The sequence below is a fragment of the Chlorocebus sabaeus genome, chromosome 20 (assembly GCF_047675955.1).
Source record: "Chlorocebus sabaeus isolate Y175 chromosome 20, mChlSab1.0.hap1, whole genome shotgun sequence".
Taxonomy (NCBI): domain Eukaryota; kingdom Metazoa; phylum Chordata; class Mammalia; order Primates; family Cercopithecidae; genus Chlorocebus; species Chlorocebus sabaeus.
Window position 1 is genome coordinate 117,618,414 of NC_132923.1, and position 16,590 is coordinate 117,635,003.

Sequence of the window (16,590 nt, forward strand, 5' to 3'; positions counted from 1 at the left end):
GCCAGCTTCCAGGGAGCCACTTATTTTATGGACTCAAAAGTCTCTCTATGCTGGGAAGGTCACACTGGACTTTGCTCACACAGAGATTTGACCCAAAAAAAAGGAATAAAGAGGCCTCGGATACCCTGTTCTACCCCCGTTCCTGCCCCTGCTGTATCCTGCTGGCTCATGCCAGAAGACTGGACTTGCCGTCTGTGGGTATGTTTATTGTCGGCTGATGTAGCACCCACAGGCACTGGCCGTGTGTGTGCCACAGTCTGGAACGAGGTCCTTGTCCCCCACCCATTCGCCCATTAGCTTTGTCCCTACTCCTTGAGGCCCTGCTTAAAAAGATGAATGGTGCTTTGGGAGGCCGAGGCAGGAGGATTGCTTGAGGCCAGGAGTTCGAGACCAGCCTGGGCGACATAGCAAGACCCTGTACCTCCAAAAAATAAAATATAAACATTAGTCAGGCATAGAGGCACACACACACATAGGCCTAGCTACTCAGCTGAGGTGGGAGGATCACTTGAGCCCAGGAGTTCAAGGCTACAGTGAGCTATAGTCATGCCATCGTACACGAGCCTGGGTGACAGAGTGAGTCCTTGTCTCTGGGAAAAAAAAAACACAACTAAAAAATAAAAAATATGTGAAAGGAGACATTGGTAAAGAGACAGGCTTGAGGGTCCAGAGACCTAGAGCATGATCCAGGCGGCCCATGGGCCGCACCAGCCTTCCCAGAGAGCAGAACTTACCGTCTCCCCAGAGGCTCCCTCTGCCACCGGAGAGAAAAATCTTCTTCACTGGATCCTGAGGGAAAGACGTGGATTCTGTCTTCAGGCTCTGGGCTTTGATCCCTGGCTCTGTAAAGGCTCTGACTTTGTAGGGAGTTGGATTTAATCATCAGCACATGGAATCAATGTCAGAATGATGGAGCTGGGCCAGGGGACGGGTTGACCAGCAGGCCTTTCTGGCTTGTAACTCCTTGGAGATGTGGCAGCCCCTCTCCCCTGTGGATTGAAAGGGCCAGCAGTTGGGAGCATGACTCCTTAAGGTAGGCAAAAGGCAAGTAAGGGTGCAGGGGGCTGAGCTGTGTGTCCTCACAGCTTCCTCTGAAATCCACTAGCTCCTGGCTTGCCCTGCCCCTGCTGGGTCCCTGCGGCACTCTTACTTCCACATCCCTTCCATACTGATGATTCCTTTCTCTGCCATCCTCAGGGGCAGAAGGGATCATGGTAGCACTTTCCCGAGGAGAGTAACCGTCAAGCCCCTGTGGATAGCACTGCCCAAACAGCCTTGTTTTTAGATTAAAAGAGCCAATTTGTGCAAATGCTTGGGAGATGACAAGCACATTTTGCTGGAGTGCTGGGGCCAGGTGAGGGTGTTATCGGCTCTCAAGTCACCTTCATTTTCATCACTTCCCCTCCCCAGCCAGCCCACCCACTTGGTCCCCAACATCTAGGCTATTCTCTCCACCAAGCCCCGAGATGGTTTTCTGCCTGTAATTGATGGGCCTCGCTCATCCAGGGGATGTCACGAGAACTCAGTGCTGAGGCAGAGGGAAAGGCACTGGAGCGGGCCAGCTCCTGGGCCGCTGGCTCGGAGGATCATTTGACGTTGTATCTCGGCAGAGCCGACTCTGCTTTCTTAGGTCCAAGCCTAGTCTAGCTCATCAGTCACAAAACCTCATCTTTGACCTAAGTGATCTTGCTTGGGAGACACTTAGAAGTGGAGACTTTGCTGTAGGTCAAGCACCGGCAGCTCTCAGAGGAACATCTTGCTGGTGTGAGCGACCAGTGGGCTGCCATGAACCCAAAGATTAACACTTTGATTTTTCAGGTTCCTGGAGAAGACAGGAAACCTTCCCTGCTCGAGCTTTCGCAGCAAGTCTGGCCCTGGCCTGTGTCGGCCCCGGGTTCTGCCTAGGACCAGATGTTCTGACCAAAGGGCTGGCACTGCCTTCTTCCAAAGATGATTACTCCCATCTGCGCCAGACATCTCGCCCCATGCTCTGAAGTCCTTGGCTCTTGGCTTGGAGCAGATAATACCTTCAAACATGCGGTTGCAATTTATTGGCCTTAAAAGTTAATTTTAGTGGGTGTGCAATTGATTGAAATCAAAGCCTAATGAAGGCCAGAGTCTTGGGGGGTGGAGGAGCAGGGTGGGAGGGAATTTTGTGTTTTTCCTTGCTTCAGTTCTGAGATAATCTTCAAAAGCTTTAATTAGCTTTTCCAATCAGCCCTCCTTGTCTGGAAGAAGTTTATAGAGTGAAACAAGGTTGGCGTCCCCGTGGCAGTCCCAGGGCCCAAGGGCCTCTCCAGTAGTGGAGGAGCCAGGAGCTTGGTGGATGGGCACTCCCAGGCTTTCCAGCACCTGTACCCTCTCTGGGCCATTTCAGAACTGCAGTTGTTCCTGCTCCTTCCTGCCGTTTGATGTTTGAGGAACATTGGCCCAGGAAGGGCAGGACGTCCACGTTCACATGTGAGAAATGTTTGCACCTGATTTCCGGGGTCCTTGAAACTATAGGTTCCCAGCCCCGGGCCCCTCAGGGCACCCCTTCCTCGAGAGGCGAGCATGGAGGAACTGCGGGTGATAGGGGGAGGTTTTCCAGGGAAATGGTGCAGAAGTGTGAGCAGGCAGCTGTAAGTGCTGGGAGGCTTCCCAGGCAGAAGACACCGCCACCTCCCGCCAAAAGCCTCTGACCCTCACCAACGTGTCTGAGGCCCGGCCACAGAATGGAGAGGACCTCGGCTTTAAAGAGCTTTCGACTGGATTCTCTATTTGTCTTTTCTTGCTGACCGACTGTGGGCGAGTGAGTTAACCTCTCTGAGCCTCCGTTTCCTTACCCATCCTGCTGGCTGAGGTGTCACTCAGTGACACACTGTGCATCAGGCCCCTACTGCACTCAGGCCTTGAGTCCACCCAGCACCTTCCAGGCTGCTGGGTGACAGGGCTCTTTGAATTGTGCAGCAGGTATCTGTATGTGCATCTTACATTCTGTGCATTTATGATCACAGATATGGGGCTGTTAGGGTGGCGGACCTGGTAGGGTAGCAGGCTTCGTGATCATTCGAGAAAGCTGTGGTTTCGGGATGGAGCTCTTCCACCACCTCCCACAGCAAGGCCTCCAGGAAATCTCTGTCTCAAAAATGGAATTGATGATTGCTGCTCAGTCCACATCATCAGGGTGCAGTGAGGCTGAACAGAGATGCTGGTAGTGCCCATCTGCAGTGGCCGGAGAGAGAGTTCTTGGGATGGGTCACCAGGTCCTTACTGAGAGCCTGCCGGCGACGATGCCGTGCGCCCAGAGTCAGTGGTAAACGCATAAGGCCCAGTCCCTCCCTCACCGGGGCCCATGTTTCAACACAGGAACGAGTGAACAGATGAACACAATACTTGCACAATTTGATAAATGCTGCAAAGGAACGAGAGCTGGGTCCTGTGGTGGGGAAGAGCGAAGGGTGTGGATGTTAGGGAGGGCTCTGAGGAAGGAACTGTGGATCAGTTACAGGGGGTTTGCATTTGAGTAGAGAGAGCTAACAGAGCTGGCCTGAGACTGCTGTCCCTTGGAGGCCTGCTTGCCAGCTAGACCTGCGGCCGGCATCTGGGAAGTTGGGTTTTGGGAGGGGTCTCACCACTCCCTGATAAGAGTGGCTTCCGACGCCTGAACTGTGTGCAAACAGTATGGCCTTCCTTCTCCTTTCCTTGTGCGCATCTGAAATTTTACCGAGTGCTAGGTAGAGGGTGCTTAGCAGTACTGCCCTGGGCACTGAGTCCCTGGCGTGCTTCCCCAGTAGACGGCGCTTCACACATGCAGTCAAACCCATCCCTGGGGGAGTACATCACGTCCTGTGTGACTTCATGGAGCAGGGCATTGAAAGCTGGCGCCTGGTTTCTCAGGACCCCGGCCCCTTCCCCTTCTCCCTCAGCCTCTTTTGCCCTATTCCCTTTCACTGCAGTAACCCTTGGCCCCGAGGGCAAGTTTGTACCGCATTCCGTAGTCCTTGTAGCGAATTATGGAGCCTCGGGCGGTCTGGGGATCCCGGGCACAGCCCTGTACCGTGGTGGCAGAGGACAAGGACAGTGCCCTAAGCAGTGAGAACCGCCTGGGCCACGCCCTGAAGTGATTCCCAGTGGTCGTGGGCAGTGAGTGGAGGCTGGAACAGGACAAGGCAGTGGGGAGAGGCGCACAGGCCTGTGGGGCGCCGGCTCTGGGTGTCATTCTGGGAGCCTTGGGAATTGTCTGAAAGATTCCAAGGGTAGGACAGCTCTGAGGTGCATCCTGAGAATTTCCTCGGAAGTAGTGTGGGGGCTGGATTGGAGAGGCCGGTCGTGGGAAGGACCTGACAGCTCAGCTAGAGTGGGGGCTGCTTCCCTTGGTCTGGCTGAGTGAGCGCTGCAGTTCCAGGTACCCCGGGCCTTTTTCCACCGCTGGAAACGGCCAGGCCTGCGGAGTCAGAGTCCCACTGGGAGGTGGGCAGAATAAGGGGAGTAACGGAGAATGCTTAGGAATGTCCTGGAGCTGCTGGGACGGTTTGGTTGGGGACATCCCCCTTCACTCCCTACCCCTTCAGTGAGGTCTGTGTTCTCATTTCCTCACCCAGAGGTAGGACCTTTCCCCAGATGTAAAGGTCTCCGGAGGGGTCCTGTGATGGGCACCGCTTTCCACTCCTCTTGCACTCGGGACAGCAGGGTGGAGCCAGGCCGTCGCTGGCTTCTGGCATGTCCACAGTGTGATTAGCACTTGGGTTTGAACATGTTTGTGTCTTCAGCCATGTGCGCACAGGCCTCTGAGAACCTGCCCTGCCTGCTGTGGGACACTGGCTTGCCACTGCCTGGGGCTTGTGAGAAAGTGCCAGAAGCACTTAATGGGGAAACCCAAGCCCGCCTCGGTTGTGTTGTTTTCGCAGAGCAGGGAGAAAGGTCTGGAGAAACCTCACAGCTCTGGGGGAGTAGAGCTGAGCCTGCTTCCTGCTCTCACAGTGCGTTTCAGCTCTTTCGTGACCACTGCTCCTAGCGGGGGTGTCTGCTACAGTTAGCAAGCCCCTAAAGAGTGGGTCTAGACAGGCTTGCATGTTGCCCCCTGTCCTGGGGGTCCCTTTCATCTGGCATCCTAAGGCTGCAGGCCAGTGTCTGGTTGCTTGGCATGCGCGGCCTGATTTTCATCTGCTGAAAGAAAGTTAAATGGAAAACAGGAGTGTGCAGAAAACAAGTTTGCTTATAAACATGATCCCCACGTCAGCATCAGGGACTCTGATGCCTCTGGAATTCTTGGGTTCCTCTGACCAGACGGCACACAGTCACGCTTTGGCTCGGGCCGTTGCACATGCTGGAGTGAAACCCCGCGGCTGGAAGCAGGGACCAGTTCCCTCCCTTGGTCAAGCCCTGCCATCCTGCCAGAGACCTGCACTCCCCTTGCTAAGATGTGTCCCGGGCTTCTGTGATGGAAAGCTGCTTTGTGCTAGTATAAAGAGTAGGTGGGGTGGGGCGCAGTGGCTCACACCTGTAATCTCAGTGTCTGGGGGCCGAGATGGGAGGATCACTTGAGCCCAGAAGGTGGAGGCTGCAGTGGACTATGATCCCAGCACCACACTCCTGCCTGGGTGACAGAGTGAGACCCCATGTCTAATTTAAAAAAAAAAAAAAAAAAAAAAGGCATTCTTGCAGTGACCCAGCCAGCAGCCCCAGCTGCCTCACTGAGGCAGAGAACCCTCCAAAATCCCCAGTACGGGGTGCTCAGGGTATGTCCCAGATTCCTGGTCACCCAGTGGGCTCCCTTTTTAACCCTGACTCTCTCCACGTTTTTTTTTTTGTTTTTTTTTTTTTTTTAAAGAAAAAAAATGGAGATGGGGGGGTCTCACTATGTTGCCCAGGCTGCTCTCAAACTCCTAGCCTCAAGTGAGCCTCCCATCTTGGCCTCCCAAAGTGCTGGAATTACAGGCATGAGCCACTGCATTTGGCCTGACTTTCTCCACTTTGGGGCAGCTTTGTGGTTCAGTGATGTGGCTTCATACGTGCATCTAACCTACAGGCCGACCCTGTTCTGTCCGTCTGCACTCCATCCCACCACAGCTGGCATGTCTCAGGATGGCCAGGCAGACTGGCATGGGGCAGAATACGGGCACTGGGGCTAGCCAAGCCTGACATCTCCTCCCAGATCCCTGCTTCTCAGCCTGTGACTTGGGCACATTTCTTATCCCTCTGGGTTACAGTTTTCTTAACTGTAAAAAAAAGATATGCAAAGCCCCCGACACAGAATTTCTCAACAATGGCAACTTTGGATGAGAGTGATGACTTGGAAGCCCAGAAAGCCCTGACTGTTGATGGCTCATGAGGTAGCTCCATGGGGCCAGCGGTGTTTTCACAAGTAGTCCAGAGGGCAGAAGACGGTCGCAGTGGGGCCGAGTGTGGACAGTTTGGTCAGATCCCAAAACCAGATCCCAGAGCCAGATAGCCGGCCCCTGCAGCGGCACCATTGTTTCCAGAGAGGCCTTCATTATTTCTCTTTAAGTAAAAAAATAAAAGTCTCGTAAAAGAGAGGCTCTGAAGCACGGCAGCCGCAGTCCAGATGTGCCTTCTGAGTGCAACTGGCATTAAAGTCGCACATGCCTAAGCTGATTGGTATGTTGACTCGGGGGATTGTTGCACCTGTGTGTACTGGAAGGAATTTCCGCTGAATACCTGTCTCGTGGTGTCGACGGGCAGCCTCTGGGCCGTGTTCCCTAAACCGCGGTGAAAACAGCTGGTCTCAACACACAAACAAGGGTGGTCGAGTTTCAGCATCCGCTCTGGACACGGCCCGCCCAAAGCCAAGTGTAGATCTTTCTCCATTTTGTGTGGGGCCTGTGCCCGTGGGTACGGAACCGCTCCTAGTAAGCGGCACTTTGTGTTTCCGAGAGACGTTTCCAGGGCAGCTCAGAACATGTCCAGGTTGCCTTCTCCCCTCTGCTCAGAAAGTAAGAACCTGATGAAAACCAACAGCCACCAGTTGTTGAGTGCTTGCTCTGCCAGGTGCCATGGCAAGTGCTTGCCCGTTTGTTTTTTTTCTTGTGATCTTCCTTGTATCTCCTCATGCTTGTTTGCCAGATGCATCTTGAGTGCAGGCTGGTACAACAGCATAAGGAAGAGAAGCCACATTCTGCAGCCCCTCGTGTGCCGTCTGCAGCTCTCTGGACTTTGCAATGTTGTGCCCACTGGGCAGCGCCCACGCCTATCCATTGGACAGAGGATGTACTCGGCTTCTTTTCGAAGTTGGCTAGAGGGCAGCCGGCAGAGCAAAAAGGAATGTTGGTCTACACCATGAGGAAGGGGGCCGAGTTTTAGATGCCTCTCTGAGCAGAGTGGACAGTTTTCTCTTTTTCCTGGGGTGGAGTTAAATTGTTCCCACCTGTGAACACCAGGTGCCTGTTTTGTTGTAAGGATGTTAAGGATGATCAGAAAAACAAACTACTGCTGATAGCAGTTTGTTCCTAGGAGGGAACAAAAAGGCATTGTTTTGGGGCCAGAACCTCAGCTGCCGGGGAATGGTTCTGCCTCTGGGTTTTATTCTCTTCCTCTTTGCCATAAAATCAGTCATGGAGCTTGAGAGTTTCTGTTTCTTTTTTGTTGTTGTTTCTTTTAAGATGGAATCTCGCTCTTGTCGCCCGGGCTGGAGTGCAGTGGCGCCATCTCAGCGCACCGTAACCTCTGCCTCCCGGGTTCAGGCAATTCTCCTGTCTCAGCCTCCTGAGTAGCTGGGATTACAAGCACCTGCCACCACGCCTTGCTAATTTTTGTATTTTTAGTAGAAACAGGATTCACCGTGTTGGCCAGGCTGGTCTCGAACTTCTGACCTCAGGTGTTCTGCCGGCCTCGGCCTCCCAAGGTGCCAGGATTATAGGCATGAGCCACCGCACCCGGCCGCGAGTTTGTTTGAATTAATGCCTGTATGACCTTGTTTTTGCCATGACCAAGCACCAGTTACAGCAAAAAGTGTCCCTCATGACCATTTATTTTTATTTATTTATATATATATATATATATATATATATATATATATATTTTTTTTTTTTTTTTTTGAGACAGGGTCTCACTGTGTTGCCCAGGCTGGTCTTGAACTCCTGGGCTCAAGTGATCCCCCCACCTTGGCCTCCCAAAGTGCTGAGATTATAGACATGAGCCACCACGCCTGGCCTAAGACCACTTATTTGTCCCAGGTCTTGCTGCTATTCCTTGGTGAGATCCCAGAAGCAGAACACACCATACATGTGATGGGAAAACTTAGGGTAGGGAAAGGAAGACTCGTGGAATCTTACATGTTGGAGCTGTTTGAGGGCCCGGGTTCCCTAGTTTAGGACCACATCGTAGAGGAATTCTGCTTTTTTCAGTTACATCAACATTTCAAACTTTTTAGTCTGAACTCTTCAGCCAGCATTCCAGCCAGCCCCACCTCCTGTGTTCCCTTCTACCTCTCCCTCATCAACCATAGCAGGTCCCTTCGACTCAGTCAAGGCTGTGGGCGTTTCCATCTTTTTTTTTTTTTTTGAAATGCAGTTTCGCTCTTGTTACCCAGGCTGGAGTGCAATAGTGCTATCTCAGCTCACCGCAACCACCGCCTCCCAGGTTCAAGCGATTCTCCTGCCTCAGCCTCTCAAGTAACTGGGATTACAGGCATGTGCCACCACGCCCGGCTAATTTTGTATTTTTTTTTTTTTTTTTTTTTTTTTTAAGAAGAGAGAGGGTTTCTCCATGTTGGTCAGGCTGGTCTCGAACTCCTGACCTCTGGTGATCTGCCCACCTCAGCCTCCCTAATTGCTGGGATTACAGGCGTGAGCCACTGCGCATGGCCTGGTTTCCATCTTTATACTGACTCCAACGTGGAAAAAGTGCCCAGACGAGAGCCCTCCTTCCTAGTGGACCGTCAGTTTCTCCACAGAATCCTTCAGTAGAGCTGCCAGTGCTCTTTCTGGAAATCCACGCGATCTGTAACTCAGTGACATCCTCATCTGCACGGTCCCCTGCTTCCACAGGTATTCCCCGTGCATAAAGACTTCGGGAGAAGAGTGGCTTGGATAGAATACAGATCACAACAGACTTGGGATCCCAGAAGAGACGCTGAAATGTTGAAGTCATGTCTACGAGAGTGATCTGTAACAGATTTGAGTGGAAAGTGACATTCTTGGGTCCAGTCTACCAAGTTCTCAAGTCCAGGATGTGAGAGGCAATTTCATGGCAATACATAAGAAAAAACATTCAGCTCTGCACCCTGGCTCATGCCTATAATCCCAGCACTTTGGGAGGCCGAGGTGGGAAGATTACTTGAGCCTAGGAGTTCAGGACCCACCTGAGCATAGCGAGACTCCATCTCTACAAAAAAAATGTAAAATTACCCAGGTGTGGTGGCATGCTCCTGTAGTCCCAGCTACTCAGGAGGCTGAGGTGGGAGGATCACTTGGGCCCAGAAGATTGAGGCTGCAGTGAGCCATGGTCATGCCATTGCACTCCAGCCTGGGCAAGAGAATGAGACCCTGTCTCAAAAAAAAAGAGAGGAAAAAAAAGAAAAAAATATTCCATTTGAGATAACTGCAAGTTCAGTATGTGTAGCATGAATTAGGTGTGATTACTATGAAAGCTAATTGGAAGGAGGAGTAGCCTTTTTGCCAAGAGATGTGCTGGTCTCTGCTATGCTATGCATTGGTTAACACTTAGTTGGGGCATTGTTTTCTGTTCTTTTAAGACATTGACAACCTGGAGTATGTTCAGAAGGATAAACAAGGTATTGAGTCGTATGAGGAATAATACAAGGAGGAGAAGGTCAGAAAAGAGAAATCTTGGAGTTCATGTGTGCCAGTTTTAAATGATTGAAAGGACTGTACAAGGAAAGGGCATTAAGTTCTTGTTTTCTGTGATTCCGGAAGGCAGTAGTGAAAAGTTTTCACTCACGTCCAGAGAGAACTGTCTGAGTTGTTCAAAACAGAAATGTTTGCCTCGGAAATGTAATGAGCTCACTGTCACTGGAAGTGTGTAAGCAAAGGTTTGACAGAGACTTAAGATGTTAGGAACCTGCCCTGTGGTGCTCAGTCGGCCTCATACAGGCCTTGATGCAACCACCGATTCCTGGAAAGTCAGAGCTGGGAGGGACCCCTCTATACTGGCCTCTGATCCAGCTCTTTGATTTTACAAATAAGAAAAAAGTCTTTTGCACTATGTTGGTGCCAAGTACTGCCTTTCCTTTGGCTTTATTCAGTGAAGTTGACTGCAGGAGAAGGCCCTGTTCCAGCACCTATGGAGCTTACCTTATGATGTCCCTAACTTGGCCGCGTCTGTGGGTGCTGCCTGTGCCTCAGTGTCACAGACGACTCAGGCCAGAGGTCCAAGTCCTGTTGAGTGTGGCCCAGCCCGCCAATAGCCAGAAGGCCACGTCTCAGTGAACCCAAGAACCACAGAGTCTGTTTCTTGGCTCGTGCTGGAAAGCCCTGCTCCCAGCCGTTCTGTCCTGGCCTTGGTTCTTGTGGCATGTACTCATTACCTGTTGGGAGACTTTGTATTCGAGCCACGAATCCAGCTCTTCTCCCAGGAGGTGATTTGAAAGGAAGGAGTAAAGACCAACTTCAAAGCCCCTTCCCCTCCCATTTTCCCTGTTAGATTTGTAGCCCAGTGTTGGCCAGGCCTGGGAATTGGGTAATTCATAGTTACAGCTCAGATTCCCGGAGCGAGTTTCCACCCCAGGCCTCCACGCACACCTCAGCTTCAGACACTCCATAAAGCTTTTGGAGCCGAAATATTTTCTTTTCTTTTTACTTTGGTGAAGTAGGTCATTTTGAGTGTGAAGTATTATGTTTTCCCTGTTTTCTCCCTCCCCCCAGAAGTCCTGTGGTTGAAAAGTTACGGACATAGGATCTATATCCGTGACTATGACATTATTCAACTGGAAGAGTGATTTTCGGGGAGAAACGACCTAAAACTCTGAGAAGAAGAGAATTACTGACACATTAGGCTTTTAGCTGATCCACATTTAGGGACCAAGGTGACGACAGAGACAAACCCAACCAGATGTTCAATTGTGATCGGCTGTGCTGATAGACAGCTGGTCCCATGGGAGGGCCTTGCCCTTGCCTCCTGGCTCCTCCAGAGAGGTGCCCCCTGTGTTGCCAGTCTCCTGGTGTTTTGAAACCTGCATCTGCCTGTTGTGATGAGCATAATTTTCAAATGGCAGGACTTACAGATCCAGCTCAGAGTGGCCCCACCACCCCACTTGGTAGTCCCAGCTGACTGAGTGCTCTGCCATTCTGTTTGTCTTAAAAATGTTCATCTTTGCTGAGTGAGCTGGCTCATGCCTGTAATTCCAGCACTTTGGGAGGCCCAGGCAGGTGTATTGCTTGACCCCAGGAGTTTGAGACCGGCCTGGGCAACATAGCAAGACCCTGTCTCTAAAAAAAAAAAAATTTTTTTTTAATTAGCCATGCATGGTGGTGCACGCCTGTGGTCCCAGCTACTTGGGAGGCTGGGGGAGGAGGATCACTTGAACCTGGGAAGTTGAGGCTGCAGTGAGCCGTGATCGCACCACCACACTCCAGCCTGGGCATCAAAGCAAGACCCTGCCTGTCTCAAAAAACAAAACAAAACATAACGTTAATCTATGTTAGGAAAGTTTTAAAAGGCGCCAGGACCGTTGGTAAAACTGATGGCTCTCCGTTGAAGGAGTTAGCTCTTCGGTGGACACAAGCAAACGGGTGACTCCAGCAGTTTGCTCCCAGTCATTCCCGAGTTGGTCTGTCATTTCACCCCCTCCTCATCTTCCTGGAGCTTCTGAGGCCCCCCCGACTTCATGGTTCAACAGTTGTCTAAGCAGACTTCTCCACAGTCTTTGCAAGCTAGTCCCTGTGTTGTCCTGGCCACTGGGGAGCCCTGATTTGAGCGTGTCGTTCAGCCTCTTGACTGTGGGTATTGATTTCAGCCCTGTGCTCCCTGTGCTGCCTGGCTTTCTATTTAGGAAAGAAGCCTAGGAAAAGTCCATGCTTTTCTCTTTGGGCCTTCACGTTTTGTTTTTTTCTTTCTTTTTTCTTTTTTTATAGAGGCTGACCTCAAACTCCTGGGCTCAAGAAGTCCTCCCACCACGGCCTCCCAAAATGCTAGGATTACAGATGTGAGCCACTGTGCCTGGTCCTAGGCCTGCATGTTTAAAAGAGGTTCTTGACCAGGCGTGGTGGCTCACGCCTATATAATCCCAACACTAAGTGGAGACCGAGGCTGGTGGATCACTTGAGGCCAGGAGTTAGAGACCAGCCTGGGCAACATGGTGAGATCCCGTCTCTACTAAAAATACAATAATTAGACCGCACGCGGTGGCTCATGCCTGTAATTCCAGCACTTTGGGAGGCCGAGGTGGGCAGATCACCTGAGGTCAGGAGTTCGAGACCAGCCTCAACATGGAGAAAACCCCGTCTCTACTAAAAATAAAAAATTAGCCAGGCGTGATGGTGCATGCCTGTAATCCCAGCTACTTGGGAGGCTGAGGCAGGAGAATTGCTTGAACTTGGGAGGCAGAGGTTGTAGTGAGCCAAGATTGTGCCGTTGCACTCCAGCCTAGGCAACAAGAGCAAAACTCTGTCTCAAAAAATAAATAAATAAATAAAATAATTATCCAGGCGTGGTGGCAGACCCCTGGAATCCCTGCTACTTGGGAGGCTGAAGCAGGAGAATCACTTGAACCCGGGAGGTGGAAGTCACAGTGAGCTGAGGTCATGCCACTGCACTCCAGCCTAGGCGACAGAGCGAGACTCTGTCTCAAAAAAATAAAATAAAAAGCTCTCCCTTCTGCCTCCTTGACCAGAGACCTCACTGCAGGGACTCTCTGGACTTTTCCTCTTGAGCCCAAATCAGCTGAGCTGTGGTAGTGAGTCCTGGGCCCATTCCTCCCTCCCTGCAGAGTTGGGGGATTTTGAAATTATCAGGCATGGGCAGGGGCCAAGGCGGGGCGGGTGAATTCCTCTGCAGCCTGCTCTCAGCGCTTGGCCACATTTGATCATTCACTCCCATGGATGTGCGAGGTCTGAGAGTGAGTCGCGGGCGATGGTAGAGCCACCTTATTGAAATAGCACGTTAGCATTTAAACAATATTAATACTATTTGACTCATTAAATATACAAAGGCCAGTTAAAGTGCTTCCATGTGTGTGCTGTTAGTTCTGGCGGGCGACTCCTCAGATGGCTTTATGTGGTTTCAGACAACGTTTTAGCACATTCTTAAAATACCCACAAAAGCCTTTATGTAAAAACTCATAAATGCAAACCACATAAAAATTATTTTTTTCCTTGTTTCATGTCATTATGATCAAAGTACAGTAGGTAAGAAATAAATTTTCAAAAACGTGTTGTGGTCCCTCTTTAATTAATGCTTCACGCGCAGAGCAGAGCCGTAAACCAAGTAGTGGGGGCGCTGCCTGTGCGCCCTGCAGTCACCTCCCACCTGAAGGTCCCGGAGCCGTCCCGACAGCACTCGCAGGAGAGGCCGGTGCTTCTGGGCGATTCTGAAACAAGCCTTTCTAACCGTGCAGTCCTCTGCTCCCTTTGTCTGGGAATGTCAGGTTGAGACTTGTGGCTGCTCCAGTCCCTGGTGATCCCTTTTGGTGAATGGAATGCAAGCCCATTCTTGAATTATTGTAGTGTCTGAGCTGTACCTGCAGAGGCCAGGTCTCAGCACGTCTGACTTACCTCAGTTGGAACACCCCGATTCAGAGAGGGAACAGATTCAAAGCGAGAGACCAACCACGCCACCTCTAACTCTGTCACCGTTGTTTCTTTATTAAAAGTCAGATCGACGGTAAATTAGGATACTATCCGACTGAATACTCTCCTTGCTGTTAAAAATGATTATGGAGATCATGCGGCTCCATGGAAAAATGCTAATGATTCTGTGCCAAGTGTAAAAAGCCGAATTCAGCATGGTACTCTTGCTGTGCTTACGGTTATATAAAAATGCATCTGGACTGGAAGGGAATTTGGAAAAATCAGATTTATGGGATAAGTTGATTTATGGTATTGTGGGCTCATTTTCAGATTTCCTTTTTTAAAAAACAATAATGTTCCTGCAGTAAGCTTTAAAATTGTGGGTAAAAGAATAGTAACCCCGCAAGGAGGTCACAACTGAGCTTGCGTTTTTACCTCCCCTGGCCCCAGCGTTTGAAACTTTAGATCTGGTCACTGTGGCCTGCCAAGGAGAAGCTGCCTGTAGTGGGAGCCAGGCCACGGGGTGGGACGTTGGAGTGGAAACGGCCAGTTCCACCCTATAAAACTTTAATGCGGTTGTTTTAGTTTTCTGGAAGAAACGGAATGCTCAGGGATGGGACTGAGGGGAAGCAGCCGTGGGCCACCTGGTGCTTTTGAACTGGTCGCCGGAGGGTGTCGACAGTGTCAGGCCATCGGGATTTCTCCTGGTTCCCCTCCAGGGCAGCCTGACCTGCCTCTCCCCAGTGTCCCAGCACACAGAGGAGAGCAAGCCTTGGGCGGGCACAGCACCGCAGCTCTGCGTGGATCTGTGAAGGAGCGGAAGGATGAAATGCCCCTGGGCTGCAAGCCTTCTTTCCAGAATGGCCAAAGGAAAGAAGGAATTATTGGCCCATCCTTTTTGCCAGCAAAGTAGGGTTTTTTTGTTTGTTTTTTCTTCCCCCTCTTTTGATGTGGGGCTGCTCTCCCTATAAGCTGGCTGAAAGGGAAAACCGTGTGCTAGAACCAAGCCATCTGTCGCCAACAGGAAGGGTATTAGCAGGTCTGTTCTGAGTTGCTCTTCTCTCGGTAGTGTTCGTGCGCCTCGTAAGTTAACTTGCAAGAATCCAGGAGAATAAGCCAGAAAGGCTCACGGAGCCCATGCTGCCAGTCATCTGAGCCCTACTAAACCTCAGGTCTAGCAGGGGCAGTCAGTCCCTCTCCAGGTGTTCCGGGAACATTCCAGAATGGCCTGATCTCTCCAACTCTGTATGGGGCCGGTCCAGACCAGGAGGGCCCTATGGAGGCAGATGGGGCCTTGGGCCCTGGACCAAAACACTCATCTGCTTAGCTCGCCTTGCCACAAGAAGGGAGAGTTTGGAGACAGACTGGAATAAAGGAAATGATCTTCTGGAGTGGGGTCTCTGAGTGCCAGTATTGGCTGGTGTCCTGGACATCACCTCTGCCAGCAGTGCGTGCTGAGCCCCACAGGTGTGTCTGTTCATCCAGTGGTCCTTTTCCTCTAGAAGGAAAGGATGCCTGTGCTACACCTTGCCAGAGCCAGACCCTTCCCCACCCTGTGCAGTTTGACCAGTGATGAGCTCAGCATCTGGCACCTGACACATCCATCCCACAGGTGTTCCCTGAGTGGCACTTGTGTTAGCCAGGCAGCCCTGCCCTCATCTGCCCTCCTGCAGACTCGCCTGTGGACGCACCATGGTGTATTCAGTTTGATAGCTTAATCACAGTGGTTAGTGCCACAGAGGGAACAGGACAGGATGTGGTCCTGCCGCAGGGGCTGGCTGCAGCCTGCCTGAGGGAGCCCTCGGGGCGGGGCCAAGGGTAGCCCACCTGAGTATCGGCCCTCCTGGATGCTCCACAGGTCTGAGGGTTGGAGTGAGGGCACACCAGCCAGGGCACCCTCATTCTCCTGGGAGGATGCTTTACTTCCTTGGTCTGATGGTCTCTTAGTTACATTACACTCCGGTGTATTCGCGTACTGATTTTTCACAAAGCTTTTTAGTCTGGAACAGTATGACTTACTGTCAAATTGCAAAAAAAAAAAAAAAAGTACAGAGAATTCTTGTATACCCATCACCCACATTCTGTAAATATTAACATTTACCGTGTGTATTTTTTATTATATAATAGCTTTGGTGAGACATAATCTACAGATACATGTTAATTTCTAGTACTTAATTTACATTAACCGTTTGGTCGGTGTCTACTTTTCCTAATTGTTTGTCTCTCAACAGCCGTAGAAAGTAGATTAAGTCCCTCAAGTCCATGTTCATGCCACTGGCCCCTTAGTAAATAGTTGGACGCATGCATGCGTGAGCATAGCTCGTAGCTGGGGCTGGGCGTGCTAGAGCTGTCATTGGGTCCGTCTGACTCCCAAGCCTGGGCCCACCTTCCCAGCTGTCCGGGGCTGAGGGTGGTGTGCTCCTAGAATACGCCTGCCGCACCAGGGCTTTGGGGCTTAATAGGGGTCAGAGAGGCCCCGGACTTTCTGATAAAGATGTGCTCACCGTGAGAGATGAGATTGCTTACAGTTTCACTGGTTATCAGCAGAGATGAGTTTTCTCTTTTGGGGGCTTTATTGGGGTCGGAGAGGCTATAGACTTTCGCCACAAGAAATGAGATTTCGCTGGTTATCACCAGCATTTGCAGTTCCCATCAGCTGACTCCACCCCTCACCTCTGCTTACGGCAGCCCCAGCGAGCCACAGTAGTTGACCTGGGTCTGTTGGGTTTGGGATCCCAGACTGATTCCCATTTCTCATCTAACCTTTTCGTTCCCTCTTCCATTTGATCATAATTAGAAATCCCTCTTCCATTTGATCATAATTAGAAATGTTTCTGGGCCAGACGCAGTGGATCACTTGAGACCAGCCTGGCCAACGCGGCGAAACCCCATCTCTACTAAAAAT

At 51.1% G+C, this 16,590-nt stretch overlaps 1 protein-coding gene across 2 annotated transcripts in view; it reads left to right on the forward strand.

The window, feature by feature from the left end:
- Positions 1-16,590, forward strand: part of CAPZB (capping actin protein of muscle Z-line subunit beta) — a 145,664-nt gene that overhangs the window by 109,598 nt on the left and 19,476 nt on the right. The gene's annotated exons all lie outside the window — the stretch shown is intronic.